Below are 14,996 nucleotides of genomic sequence, written 5' to 3' on the forward strand. Positions count from 1 at the left end.
CCAGTTGCAACACGCTCTGCTCCTCTCTCCTGCAAACCCAGAACGTGGCCTCTCTACCCTCCCATGCATAAATTTCAGTTCTTTTTTTATCTTTCTACCACTTTCTACTCAAAGAGTGGCCACATGGCCTCAAGCTACCAACCTGCATTGCATGGTTTAGGAGGTGGTTCTCACCACTTCAACCCAGCACAAGTTTGAATTGTGCTGAGGTTCATCAACACATGAATAACTCACATCAGAAAACACCACTGCTCACAAGATGGATACTTAGAGAACATACTGACAGAGCAAATAGTCACAGAAAACAGATTCAGAGTGATCAGAATAGAGAGAAAACACAGTTCAGACATAGCAGAAAACCTAGCGTAATTGCTTCATCAGAAAGAGCTTACATCGCCCAGGTTGGCTACGGCACTCTCACACACCCTTTAGGACGAGCTCTTGCTTCTTAAAATAACCCAAAACCAACCAACCATAACTACCACAAGATGTTCTTGGCATACTATAATCCGACTCAGCAGTACAACCTTAATAAAACCCGGACTTACGGCAATCTAACTTGACCCTTACAATACCAACTACAACACATGGCACGTCTTGGTAGTGGATTTCTGTGAAATCTGACTCGGATCCACATATCCCTTGACCAAAACATCCCAAAGCACAAAAACCCAAAAAATATTCCCCCACCACCTAGGAACAATGCCATGGATCATGCCACATTTGGTTGATTAGGTACAGGCTCACTCTGCAGCTCTGCAACAACTTCAGGTTCAGTAACCAGCATTTCAGAAGTAGCAGCACCAACCATAGGAATCTCCATAGCTACACCTGGAACTTGCTCCTTAGCAGCTTCTTGATTGCCTTCTTGCATCACAGGTTTCTTTGGAGATACCTTATGCTCTGAAGTCTGCACACCCTGATTTACCTGCTGCTGCTCCTGCACACTTGCTTGCCCATCTCCTTTGCAATATACTCCTGGACGTGTTTCATCCAATATTCCCTCCTTCAATTGCTCCACTTCCATCAGCACTAGCCTCATGAGCACTGACAAATGCTGTTTTAACCATATCATATGGATGCTTCAAGACTGATGACAACCTCTCTGATTACCTTCCATGCTTCTTGCATACTATCCAACATTTGCTGCCTAACAACCTGCACATCTCCTTCAGACATCAGCACACTGTCCAAAACCTGCTTTTTCAAATCTAACAATGGCTTCAACCTTTGATCCAACATCTGATTCTCAACCTGCAATTCTGTATTCCTGCTGGCCAACAACTCCAATTCATGGTTAACCTTCATTTCCAATGACTGAGTCCATTCTTTAAACATCCCCAAAGACATTTTAACTTTAGCCAATTCACCCTGATGATCCTTCACCACTTCCAACAGTTCCTGCTTGTGTTTGCCCTTAAAAGCTTCCACCTCCAACTTCAAATTCTAAACTAAATCAGTTTGTCCCTGTGCAAAAGAAGTCCAAATTGAAAAAGATTCATGTACCCCCATGAGAGTTTTTTGAAATTTTGCAAGCATTGAGTCACCACACTATTCCAAATATATCTTCTCACATTTTGGAACCAAAATAGCTAAGAAATTGACCTCCAACAAAGAACTGGTGAAATATTACCAAAACTGTTAAATTAATGCAAAATCTTGGAATTTTTGAATCCAAACACAAAATGTTTTAAGGAAACATCTAGACATAGCATAACCAATCAGTGGTAGAAATCTCAAGTCAAAAAGCTGAGGTACATGGACCACGGTTCATGACCCTAGGTGTCAAAATTTTTGAAAATTTGCACAGATTGTGATAATCCACACTTGCAAAGAAAATTTGTCACATTTTGGATGCAAAAAGAGTTGTGAAACTATCCAGAAACCAAGAATTGGAAAAAACTGCCAACTTCATACTTGACGGACCAAAATATAAGGGAATTTTGGGATATTTGATTCCAAATAAGAAAAAATTTTAGGGAATACCTGGGAAAACTATCACCTACAAGTGGTACAAATTTCGGACCAATTTCGCTGGAGGTACATGGATTGCGATCCATGCTCCCTGGAAAATGTTTAGCCAGAAAATAGTTCATCACAAAGTGCCAAAACAAAGAAATATCATAAGGAAGTTTGGTCATTAAAAAAAAAAAAAAAGAAGGCATGAAAACAGGGAAAATTTGCCTGAAATAGAACACTGTACAAAAACCGCCAAACAGATCAAAGAATTGGGGTTTGACCCATCAAAAGGAGTCCAAATTGAAAAATATTGGAGTTGTAGCACCTAAACATAGTGGGTAACCAGCTGCCAAAACCTCAAAACCGAATGCCGAGGAACATGAATCACGATCCATGACCCCAGAATAATTTTTGGACCAGAAACTTGGTAATACCATCACCAACAAGTGGCTTTAATCTGGAAGCAATAAATCTGGAAGCCAATCCTAAGGTACATGAATCGTGATCCATTACCCCAGGAAAAAGTTTGCATAAAGATTTGGCAAGACTGCTAATCTAGCATAGTACAATCACTTGGTGTCATCACATTTGAAAAAGGCCTAAAATGATTTTTGAAGAGAACTCATTTGGGCTATTCTTGTTAGAGAGACCTAGCAGTTGTGACTCATTGCTATATTATCGTTCAATGTTGATCTTTATTGGGTTTAACTACCATCTATGGCATATCATTAGAAGCCACCAAGACCTAATCACCCTTCTCCAGGGTTTTTAGCTCTACCAAGCAAAAAAGACCCAAAGCAGATGGCCAGTACCATAGCTACTACTGATGCTAATCCAGCATATCAGGCTAGGATTGAGACTAAGATATTGTCTCAAGAACCTTCAATGGGTGGTTATCCGGCTCGTGTGGAGCCATGTTTGCCACTATCATCATTTATGTATCCCGATGTACAACCACAAGGCAGTTGTAGTTATGGACATTCTTGTCCATCTTAGTGGTGTGAATATGAGTTTAAATGGGCAAATCATAGAATTCAATCATGTCTTATAGACCGATGAGCCCACAAAATTGTTCTTTTGCTTCAAGCAAAGGAATTCCCAATCAAAGCCTTGAGCTAGTGTTATAGTGGTAGATCAAGTGTCCAGTTCTAAAGCTTCACGTTTTGCCCCTGTACTTACAATAGAGGGTTATTGTGCCGATTGCGGTTATAAACATATGATGTAGGATTGTCCAACGCAAGAAACCAAAACATCAGACCACAGTGCAACAATGAGTATAGGCAAAGGAGCTAAGGAAGTTAAGCAAGAAAAAAAAACCCGAGATCAGCTCTTAATTTGAACTCACCTCAGAAATCAAGAAACCCAGAACTACAAAAAAGAGGCAAAGAATACCAAAAAAGGAGCGGAAAGCGAGAGCAACCAACTGAAGCCCAATCCAATGGATCTGAGCAAGACTCATACTTGAATGAGGGTAATGGGAAATCTAAAATGGTAGACAAGTCATCCAGCAGCAAGCATGGAGGATCAGTGCTTGTGGAGAAGATCTTTGAGCCACTGAATGCCTTGCCTGAAGCCTATGAAGCTCCACTCAAATGGTAATGGTAGCATTCCACATCCTTGCTAGGCCTTAACTTATTGTGCTCTTTACCCTTGGCCAGTCCCGGTTGGGATGGTCTCATTAAGGGCTGAAACATTTTGCATAATATTTTAAATGTGCAAATGGCTATTGACTATGCAAGGCACTCTAATCAAGAAGTGGTATTGATTCAATTGGACCTGGAAAAGACGTTTGATTATTTAGACTGGTCTTTCATTGCAGAACTTATGTCTACTATGGGTTTTGGCACTCGGATGTCCCGATTGATCTACACCATTAGTGCTGTGGCTTCTTCGCGAGTTATGCTAAATGGCGGTGTTACCGAGCCATTTGTCCTTGCCCGCTCAGTGAGACAGGGTTGCCCTTTGAGTCCTCTCTTCTTTGCCCTTGCGACTCATCCGGTTATTTCGATGTTATCTTCTATGGCAGCTTTGACTCATTTAGCTGGATTGTCGCTTCCTTCTGGACAACACTTCATTAGTCAATCTTTGGCTGATGACAGCTTTATGATTTTGCAGGCAGACAAGGATAATCTTCGCAAAGCATTGGATATTTGGACGCTCTTTGGACAGGCGTCTGGTCGTCATATCAATGCTTTCAAATCAGCCATTCTCAGTTGCACGGAGTCAGATTTACAGTCATTGGGTTGGCAGGGATTGGTGGTTCCCCGTGGTTCCATTGTTAGGCATCTTGGGTACCCTTTGGGTGTTGATGTTCGGCCAAAGCAACTATTAGAGTGGATTTCACAGAAACTGACAGCTAAGTTTCTGTATTGGAAGTCACAGGCTTAGCCCTTCCATGTTCGCCTCAAAGTGGCTTAGACAATTATGTTGCCAATGCTCACATATTTCTTACCTTTGCTGCCTTGGACTGCTACTACTTTGAATGCTCTTACTCAGTACATTCGTTTCATGTTATGGAAAAATGACTCCTTGCATGCAGGCATTTCATGGATTTCTTGGTCGCATGTATGTACCCCCAAACGCATGGGTGGTGGGGCTATTTTGGATACTGAAACTCATATGCTGGCTCTTCGTTGGTCTCTTTTTCGTGCCATGTGCTTGGATCATCACCCGTGGGTCGTTATAGCCTGTTATTTTCTTGAGGATCACAGGCTTGTGTATGGTAATACCCAAAATTGGAGCTCCTGGTGGCATGTTCTTAATGCAGACTCGCGGTTTTCTAGTCCTTCCTCATCCCTGCTTGCTCATTTGGTATGCTCTTGGAAATTGGTCCTCCAGAAGGCTCGGTGGCATCCAGCGGAGGATCGCTTATATGCAAACTCTTTTCGATTGGAATTGTTGGCAGCCTCGCGATTACTTTCATGGGAAGGCAAACATGAGCTTCGACCAAAATTTAACCGCATGGCACGGTTGGACTTGACTTCAGTTGCGGATGCCACCCTTGCCAGTCGCAATGTGTTGATATCATTTCGTACAACTAAGAGGCTTTTCAGAATCTCTCGTGGATACCGTGATTTATGGGAACAACTTTTGCTAGTGCTCCAGAGTAGACAACCGTTTCCTGCCCTTGCTTTGATCGTCCTTGGCAGGATTGGGACCTTGCATGTCGCTTGAATTTGGAAAAAGCCTTAGCTAACCAGGTGTATCATCTTCTGATTAAAGATCATCAATGGCTGGTTACTAAAGCAAATACTATATGGGGATTGCGTAAATCTCAGTCATGGTGGAAGGCAACTGTGATGGAGGGCTGGTTGAACAAGACACCTTTCAAATGCAAGGTCTTTCTTTGGAGGGTCATGATTGGTGGTCTTCCTCTTGCTTCCGCCTTTCCAAGCGTCGCATCTCTAACGACAACTGTTTCTTTTGCACCATCGGTGTGGAATTAGCCCGTCATCGATTTATTTCTTGCCCTCTCGCGAAGAATGTCTGGTCACTCTTGTCAGCGGTTTGGCGAGCAGTGGTTGGTTTCTCCCTAAGTCCTTTTGACTGGGTTTTTGTACGGCCCAAATACCCCACACTGGCACAGTCGCATATGAAGATCTTGTTCCACTTTCTTAGATACTGGGGCTGCTGGCACAATTGGACCACCCAGAATGCCTTTCTTTTTGATTCGGCCTCTAATGTTCTAGGATATATTGCGAGGCTTAGAGGTCTCCTACATTGGCAGTTAGATCTCATTCGGCACTTTGACTTACTCCCTCGGGAGGACTTACTTCCCTGGCATATGGCAATTTGCTCAGCATCTTTGCCATGACTTTTGTAACTCGATGGCTTAGAGCCATCGTGTATCTTGTAATCATGTCAACTTGTACCTTTTTCTCGTAATTAATACAATTACCTTTTATGAAAAAAAAATATTGTGTGACTCATCTACAATTGTAGGCTTGTTCTTGGTGGTCATCAAAGAAGAGGTGGTTGGGCTCCAAGTCTTGGTGGTGGTCTCTTGATTTGTGTTTGCTAAGCATCATGGAATCCATGCAAGAGATAGTTCTCAAGTGCCCTTGTTGTTTATGGTTTGGTTGGTGTTTTGTGTATGTAGCCATAGTTTGAAGTAAGTCACTGTGAGAGGGTGGTAGGGTGAAGAGGGCTCCCCTAACCCCAAGGAAGCGCATGGGGTGGCTACATGAGTGTGTATTTGTTGATGGTTTCTAACAGGTCTTGATAACTTGATTCTTACAAGGCCAAGTTTGTTTTAGTCTGTGTGTTACGTTGTTAAGCAGCTCTTATAATCATGTCAATTGTTGCTTTGGTTGAAAGTTTGAGTGTACATACTTAAGGTTTGGTCAAGGTAGTAATCAAGAAGTGTGTTCTCTCTCTCTCTCTCTCTCTCTCTCTCTCTCTCTCTCTCTCTCTCTCTCTCTCTCTCTCTCTCTCTCTCTCTCTCTTTCCTTGACGTCCTAGTTTGTGACTCCAAGAAAACTAGCTGGTGCCCCTACTTTGCCAAATAGTGTGTGTTGTGTTTGGGTGTGTTGTTATTTGCTTGGGGGTTGTGTGTTGTCTTTGTGTTAGGCCCCAAGCCCAATGAGCAAGACGGGAGCCTTGAGAGGTTCCTAGAGGCCATGTCTCTTATTGTTAGCCCTAAAAAGCCTCATTTTTCTATGTGCACAGTGAGGAAGGCTTTCATGTGAGTGTAGAAATGCTTTGCACGTGGTAAAGTTCAAGATTGTGTTGTGTGAATGTTGGAAGTTCATGTCACATGAGTGCTTAATGTTTTGCATAAATGAGTTGGTTGTATGAATCACGAGCTTTTGTATGAGCGTACCATTCCCATTGCAAGACAAACAATCCATGTCATTGTGAGTACAAAATTGCAACTTTAATGAGTCACTCGTGGATTTTTTGGTCCTCATTGGTTAGCAAAGATAAACACATCGATAGATCCTTTCGCTCTACCTCTTATTAGATAGGATGCTAGATTGGACATATATATATATATATATTTTCTATTATAGGTCCTAGGTCATGTGGTGTGTGTGTGTGGACCATGGATGGCAGACCAAGAGTAGATTTCTACCCATTTCACTTTGCATCTCATACTAGGGTCACTTTTGCAACTAGTAGGAAGATTCATTTCCTACATCGCATGGTGTTTTTGTTTGGTGCACAAAAGGTAGCAAAAATGACCAACAATGGAGCAATTATTGGCTTGATCAAAGATGCTTTGATAAATTGGTGATGATTACTATGTTTATGGGGAAGAATTTTCTCGCCGATGGGCAAGATGTGGAATCACTAAAACTCTCCTAGATTGTGTGAAGGTGCATCAATTTATTGATGGCTTGTCTTCTTTTATTAGAAGAAAAGTAGCTTCTTATGGACCCTCTATATTTAAAGAAGTAGTCTCTATTGCTTGGAGAAAGTTTCTCAAATACTTCTACATCCAAAATGGAGTTAGTCAAGATGTCAACAAGACTTACCAACAAGAAGATGTTTCAATCAAAGAGTCTTATTCCTTGTAATGGTTCTTTCCTTCTACCCAACAACTGATGAAGATGGACTTCTTGATAAGCATAATGAATATATTCCAACTTACATATGATCCAAGTGTTGAAGTATGCGGTAAAGATTTTGTTGCATCCCTTTCCCCCCGACTTGCCTACAACCAACCAACATTTGGAGGAGGATCCCACAGATGTCATTGAGGATGATTCAATAATGGAGACATCTAGCATTTTGGAGGACCAATTTCTAATCAAAGCAAAGAAAGATATTTTGGAATGCATCTTTATGGAGAATCAAGCTCTTGAAGGTAACCCTAAACCTATGGAAAGTCCTAAAAGTGCTTCCTGTTTGGAAGAGGAGGGTGTAAAAGAAGAGGAAACCATAGATTGGGAGATCATTGACTACCTTGATCATATAGAAATGACCATTGACATGGATTATCTACTCCAAGACAAAGTAGGAGAATGTGAAGTAGAGCCATGTGAGGATGATCTTCAAGACGTGTGCCACGATGTTGTAGAATTTAGGAAGGGCTCATGTATGCCAAACATAGTAGAACCTACCATAGAAGAAACCACAAATGTCATAGAGTTGGAGAGTAGCCAATCAAGTTTTAAGGTGGTAGAATGTGAGGATTTCCATCCATACCAAGGAGGGGGCTTAGAAGTGGATGAAGGAGAATATACTCGATTAAAGGCACAAAGGCTCAAAAAGGAAAACATTCAACATGGTATCATTCTCTCCAATGTTGTATTAGTGGGTGGTATTTCATTTGTGGGAGTGTCTTCTAGAAATCAAGTCAATGCCTTTGGAGCTTCAATCAACTTAACATTGGGTTTTACTTCTAAAAATTCAACCTCTCCTCTCTTCACATATGTCCTTCATCCTGGGCACTATTCCCTCTCAATTTTTGTAGAACATGAAGACAAACAATTGGTAATAAGGGCATGTTTCCAAACTTATTATGGCTACATTTGGTTCTTTGCTACATAGGAGTCTTTCACACTAATACTTTTGGTCTTCATGATGGATGGAAAAATTTTGGATTACTACAGATGGATCTTTTAGAGGTCTTTACCAAAATCACTTCACTTTTTATATCTTGGTTGTGATGGAAACCTTGGTCATTTGTCTGCTTATGTGGTGAAGTTTTTGAAAAAACTTTTTATAACAATTGGAAGAATGGATCAAGATCCACCTAGTTGTGAATGTCACGGAGCTCTTGACTTGGAGTTTCCTAGGCTTGATGAGTTTTATCATCTAGAGTTTGGAGATTTACACATAGAATCTCTTGAAGAAAACATCGGATACATCAACCTTTCGCAGGATGAAGAGCAACCAACCTTTTACATCATGTTCATAATGCTAACATTGGAATCCAATAGTAAAACTTGCATGTTTTTTCAAACAGATTTGGAACGTGATGCCATACCACATGTTTGTCCTTAGAGAAGAACTTTCAAGATCTTTGATCCTAGGGAATTCTTATGGAAATTTTGGCTAATAAAGGGTGGTTCAATCAACCACTTCATTAGCTCACACTATTGGGCTTTTAAAGAACCTTGGTAAAGCCCACAATTTTCAATCACACAACAATTGGAAAACATTCTTATCTATCCCATGCATGAGAAGATCATGAAAGTACCCAATGTTAAGTCTCTCCCTCCACCACCACCACCACCTAAATTTCTTTCAAATTCTTACACCCTTTTCTTTTATGGTGCTTTTAGAAGAGACACAAGTAAAGCACGCAAAGGGCTTTTTATGGTGAGCCTCAAAGGAGAAGTGGTAGCAAGAGAACAAGTGACTCTTGAAGGATCAACAAGCAACAATGAAGCGGAGTACGATGTCTTAATCATTGGTCTAAAGATGTGCTTAGCCCACGGGATCCAACGTCTTATGAATAAAGGTGATGCTCTTCTCATTGTGAAGCAGATTCTTGATTTTTGGGCTTGAAAGAACAAAAGGCTAAGGTCAAAGGTTACTGCCATTTGTAAAATTTTTGGCTAATTTGAAGAAGTGCAGCTCTATCACATCCCTAGGAAAGAAAATGAAGATGTAGACTTGCTAGAAAAACAAGCTATCACAAGTCAAGATGAAGTGCAAGTCATTGTCACAGCTACAACAATAAAGGGGCTACAATACGTGGGTATGAAGTCCCTAGCATTGGTGGCGAACTACATCTTGAAAGGAGAATTTCTTAAAATATTCTCATCAGCACAAAGAAGGAGGCTCATCAAGAAGGCAAGCTCATTCCTTTTGTTGGGGAGAGCTTTGTATCAAAAGGGTAAAGATCGTGTTTGTAGAAGAGTACCATGCACTAGAAAAATTCCTAAGATCCTAAGAGGTTTGCATGAAGAATCTTGTGGGGGATGTGGATATCCAACACTGGTACAAAAGTTTTCATTATTGCTAGGTTAATGGAAACAAGAGATTGCTCTAGGGACCTTGACAACCAATCATCACGAGCGGCCCTTTTGAAAAGTGGAGAATAGATGCTATGGGCCCATAACAACAAATGGCATGCTCTATATCCTTGTTGCCATCAATTGCATGACAAAGTGAGCATGTTTGTCTACACCAACATTTGTTGCAAGTTTGGCACACCCCAATAGTTTCTAATAAGGGTTTATGAGGGGTTTACTAATTGAAGTGTGTGAAGAGCTCAAGATTCATCATAGACATATCACTCCCTATTATCCAACAATCAAATGTTTTGGTGGAAAAGGCTAATGGAATTATTGCAGGAACAATTAGAAAGATAGTGGAAAGCAAGCCAAAGCTATGGGATGGCTTCCTAGATGGAGCTTTATGGGCATGTCGAACAACCTACAAAGATGCTATGCAATTCACTTCATTTCATTTTGTGTATGGGTAAGAAGCCTTGTAACTAATTGAGCTTCACATCCCCACCATCAAGCTGATAAAGTGGCAACAAAGCATGGATCAATAGGCTCCTCACTATGACGGAGCTATAGTGGTAAAGGGAGTCAACATAAAAGTGCTATGAGATGAAAGCTTTACAACTCAAGAAGAAGCTTGAGGAGTGGCTCAAGGACAAAGGAATGAAAGAGAAGAGCTTGGTCCTTCGATATACGACACTAAGCTAGACAAGAAGTTTGATGCCAAATTAGCAAATAGGTGGGAAGGGCCCTTTATTGTCAAGAAAGCTTATATAGGTGGATACTATCAATTGATGGATTAGATGGAAAGGAGCATCCTACGAAGGTAAATGGCTATTGGCTTAAGCCTTATCTAAGCCACATTCTTCCACAAGACTTAGAGCCATAATAAGCCAAAGAAGAAGCCAAGGAGGTATACTATTATTGTTATGCTTCTCACACAATGAAATGATGTGCTTACAGGCAAACAATCCATGGAGGCAAAGAAGCATCAAGAAGACAAGAAAGCTTGGAGGAAGCACCACAAGACTACTCACAACTTTCATTTCAATGCAAGCGAGTCCATGGTACATGAATGAACCATCAACTAAAGGGGGGGGGGGGGATGATAGCTTTGTTTTTGATCCAACTATCATGAGAACACAAAGATAAAAAACCATAAACATAGCCCCAAATAAATCAAATATGTATATATCTACATAGTTCCAATAAGCTATTTATACATAGGAAAAATGGTAGGATCAATGGGAACCCCCACTTTTTACTTTAAATTAACCTTATATTTTCAACTATGCCTATTTATTCTAGCTTCCATATATAGCTATCTATGCTACTCCTTGTAAATATCTATAGGGTAGTAAATAAGATTGTTGATATCTCCACAAGAGAAAATAGTCTTGGGAGGACTTTTCTCAAAAAGACATGTCCATTTTCTAGAAAAGTAAGGAGGCTTCAATGCAAAGGACATGAGATGTTTGCTTCACTTTTGATTTCAAAGGAGTGACTTGTCTTTCATAGACTTACAAGCCTATACAAGAGGATAGATATTTTGGTGCCATAGGTTTTATACAAAGTCATGGTGGACATGTGGACAAGGATATATTTAAAGAATTGAAACATGTAACAATTTGCAGACTTGTGTACATCATTCTACACTCTTCCACAAAACCCTAACTAGAAGTTCACACTCTCTCTCCTCACTTTAAATCCATTTCTTCTCTCTCTTACCTCTTACACATAAAAAAAGAGCTCAAGGACCAATGACCATGACACCGAGGTCTTATTCAGGCCTCCCAAGGACCCTAAAATGCCTTTATACACTCCCAAATAGCCCACTACCTTCTTTCCTATTTTACCTTGTATTCTCTCATTCACCATTATACATACACACACACACACACTCCCATTACTAGTAGCGTGGTAAAAAAATCTAGCATGGAGAAGATAATCAAAATTAGCCATGGCTACTATTGTATTCACCCCCATATTTTCAATTTCTCTACCATTATACACCTCTTTTACTTCTCAATTTTTCAAGCATACACCTCCAATGCTCCAATATTTCTAGTATCTTAATAGATTTCACCTATGACAAAGCAGACAAAAGGATGTGATTAGTGGTAGATGAAGCAAATCAAGTGGATTCAAAGCACCAAATGTAAGTGATGAAGGCAACCATCCTTCATCTCCATGACACCAATGGAGAGTGAGAGTAATCCTATCCAACTTCATGCTAATTTCTCATTTCACATACTCTACCATTGTAAATTCCCATTCTCTCTCATTGTGTAGGGGAAGATACACTTGTTGAGTCATTTCATAAGATCTTTGATTTGCAAAGTGGTATAGTCTTTCATCTTCTTCTTCTCTCTCTCTCTCTCTCTCTCTCTCTCTCTCTCTTTTTCGTAAAAGGTAATTGTATTAATTACGAAAAAAAGTACAAGATTACATGATTACATGAGTACAAGAGACACGAGGGCCCTAGGCCAACGTGTGGGAAATCCCCGGACTAGTATACTAAAAAGGTTACACCAATCATGGCAAGGACCCAGAGGCAATTGCCAAATGCCAGGAATGCAAATCCTCCCGAGGGAGCAAGTTAGAGTGCCTGATGAGATCTAGCTGCCAATGCAAGAGCCCTTTAAGCCTTGCAATATGTCGCGGTACATTAGAGGCCGAATCAAAGAGAAAAGCATTTCGGGTGGTCCAAAGTACCAGCATCCCCAGTATTTGAAAAAGTGAAATAAGATCTTCATATGTAACAGTGGCGGTGTGGGATACTTTGGGCGTACAAAAACCCAATTGAAAGGAGTCAGTGAGGACCCCACCACTGCGCGCCAGATTTGCGACAAGAGTGACCAGATATTCTTGGCGAGCGGGCAAGAAAGAAAACGATGTCGGACCGATTCCGCCGTAGTGGTGCAGAAGAAACAATTGCCATTCGAGATTCGACGCTTGGAAAGGGCCGAGGCAAGAGGAAGACCACCAATCATTACCCGCCACAGAAAGACCTTGCATTTGAAAGGTGCCTTATTCTGCCATCCCTCCATCAGCGTTGCCTGCCACCATGACAGTGATTTCCGCAGGCCCCAAACAGTATTAGCTTTCACATCCAGCCATTGGTGATCTTTAATGAGAAGATGATACACCTGATTAGTAGAGGCCTTTTCCAGACTCAACCGGCCTGCAAGGTCCCAGTCCTGCCAAGGGCGATCCATAGCCAAGGCAGGAAAGGGTTGCCTACCCTGAAGTTCCGACGAAAGCTTCCCCCATAAATCACGGTATCCGCGCGGGATCTTGAAAAGTCTCCTAGCAGTCCGAAACGATGCGAGGACATTGCGAGTAGCAAGGGTAGCATCCGCAATCGAAGTCACACCCAAACGGGCCATGCGGTTAAATCTTGGTCTGAGCTGATGTTATCTTCCCATGAAAGTAATCTGGATACTGCCAACAATTCCAGCTGAAAAGAATTAGTCTGCAAGCGGTCCCCTACAGGATGCCAACGGGCCTTTTGGAGCACCACTTTCCAAGAGCCGACCAAGTGCAGTAACAAAGAGGAAGAGGGACTGGAAAATCGAGAGTCAGCATTAAGGACATGCCACCATGAGGCCCGAAGCCGTGTGTTACCCTTGCGGAGCCCGCTGTCCTCAAGAAAATAATGGGCTATGATGGTCCACGGGTGATGTTCCACACACATGGCATGAAAAAGAGACCAACGAAGAGCCAGCATATGAGTTTCCGCGTCCAAAATAGCTCCACCACCCATGCGCTTAGGGGTACATGCATGTGACCATGAAATCCAGGAAATGCCTGCCTGCAGTGAATCTTTCTTCCATAGCATGAAACGAATGGGATGAGTGAGAGCCTTCAAAGTAGTGGGCGTCCATGGCAGTAATGGCAGGAAATACGTCAGCATTGGTAGCATAATTTTCTGAGCCACTTTGAGGCGGACATGGAACGGCCAGGCTTGCGACTTCCAATACATAAACTTCGCGGCCAGTTTTTGTGAAATCCACTCCAGCAGGTCCTTTGGCTGTACATCCACCCCCAATGGGTATCCAAGATGCCTGACAATGGAGCCACGGGAAACCACCTGGCCCTGCCAGCCTAATGACTGTAAATCAGGCTCCGTGTAACTGAGAATGGCTGACTTAAAGGCATTGATGCGAAGACCAGAGGCTTGACCAAAGAGCGTCCAAACATCTAATGCCTTGCGAATGTTGTCCCTGTCCGCCTGCAAAATCATAAAGGAGTCATCAGCCAAAGATTGGCTAATGAAGTGCTGCCCCAAAGGAAGAGACAACCCTGCCAGCTGGGCAGAAGCCGCCATGGAGGATAACATTGAAAGGACCGGGTGAGTCGCCAAGGCAAAGAAGAGAGGACTCAAAGGGCAACCCTGTCGGACCGAGCGTGCAAGGACAAATGGCTCTGTAACCCCACCATTAAGCATAACTCTTGAAGAAGCCTCAGTACTAATGGTGTAGATCAATCGGGACATCCGGATACCAAAGCCCATAGCAGACATGAGATCTGCAAGGAAAGACCAGTCCACACAGTCAAACGCCTTTTCCAGGTCCAATTGAATCAAGACCACTTGCTGATTGGAGTGCCGCGCTACAGCCAAACACTTTCAAGTGTGAGATATCAAGCTTCTTAACTGTAAAACATTCTTCAGGGATCATACCATAAACTGCAGTTGTGGGAGTTCTATTCATAATATAAACATCAGTATGAATAGTCTCAGATAAAAAATGCTTAGGCATATTCTTTTCAGCCCCATCAAGGCACGTGCAACTTCTCCAATATGCTTGTTTTTCCTTTGGTGTATGCCGACTGTCGTGCTGGAGGAGAAGGGAATAGCAAGGGCCACCAAGCTCCTTGCTGGAGCTCACAAGCAGTTGGACGCCATGCAATATGGCACGTGGAGGGAGGAAGGTACCTCCCCCTCTCCCATATAAACCCCCTATGGGGAAGGGGAGGAGGAGAGGGTGGTCATGAGAGGAGAGGAAGAAGCTGTCACTCTGTTGCATCATGTCGCTACCGAGCTGGAGGAGAAAGGCCATCACGATGCCGCCGAGAGTGTGAGGGAGGAGGGAGGTGCTGCATAACACTCCCTGGCCAAAAAGAAGGAGA

The 14,996-nt window shown here is 42.2% G+C and overlaps 2 pseudogenes; one reads left to right on the forward strand and one right to left on the reverse strand.

Moving 5' to 3' along the window:
- Positions 1-596: 596 nt before the first annotated feature.
- LOC148015689 (uncharacterized) lies at positions 597-1,179 on the reverse strand (annotated as a pseudogene).
- Positions 1,180-3,447: 2,268 nt separating this feature from the next.
- LOC148015690 (uncharacterized) lies at positions 3,448-10,339 on the forward strand (annotated as a pseudogene).
- The last annotated feature ends 4,657 nt before the right edge of the window (positions 10,340-14,996 follow it).

The sequence above is a fragment of the Lygodium microphyllum genome, chromosome 24, assembly GCF_053477565.2.
Source record: "Lygodium microphyllum isolate KBCC chromosome 24, Lygodium_microphyllum_v1.1.10, whole genome shotgun sequence".
In the NCBI taxonomy this organism is placed as follows: Eukaryota; Viridiplantae; Streptophyta; class Polypodiopsida; order Schizaeales; family Lygodiaceae; genus Lygodium; species Lygodium microphyllum.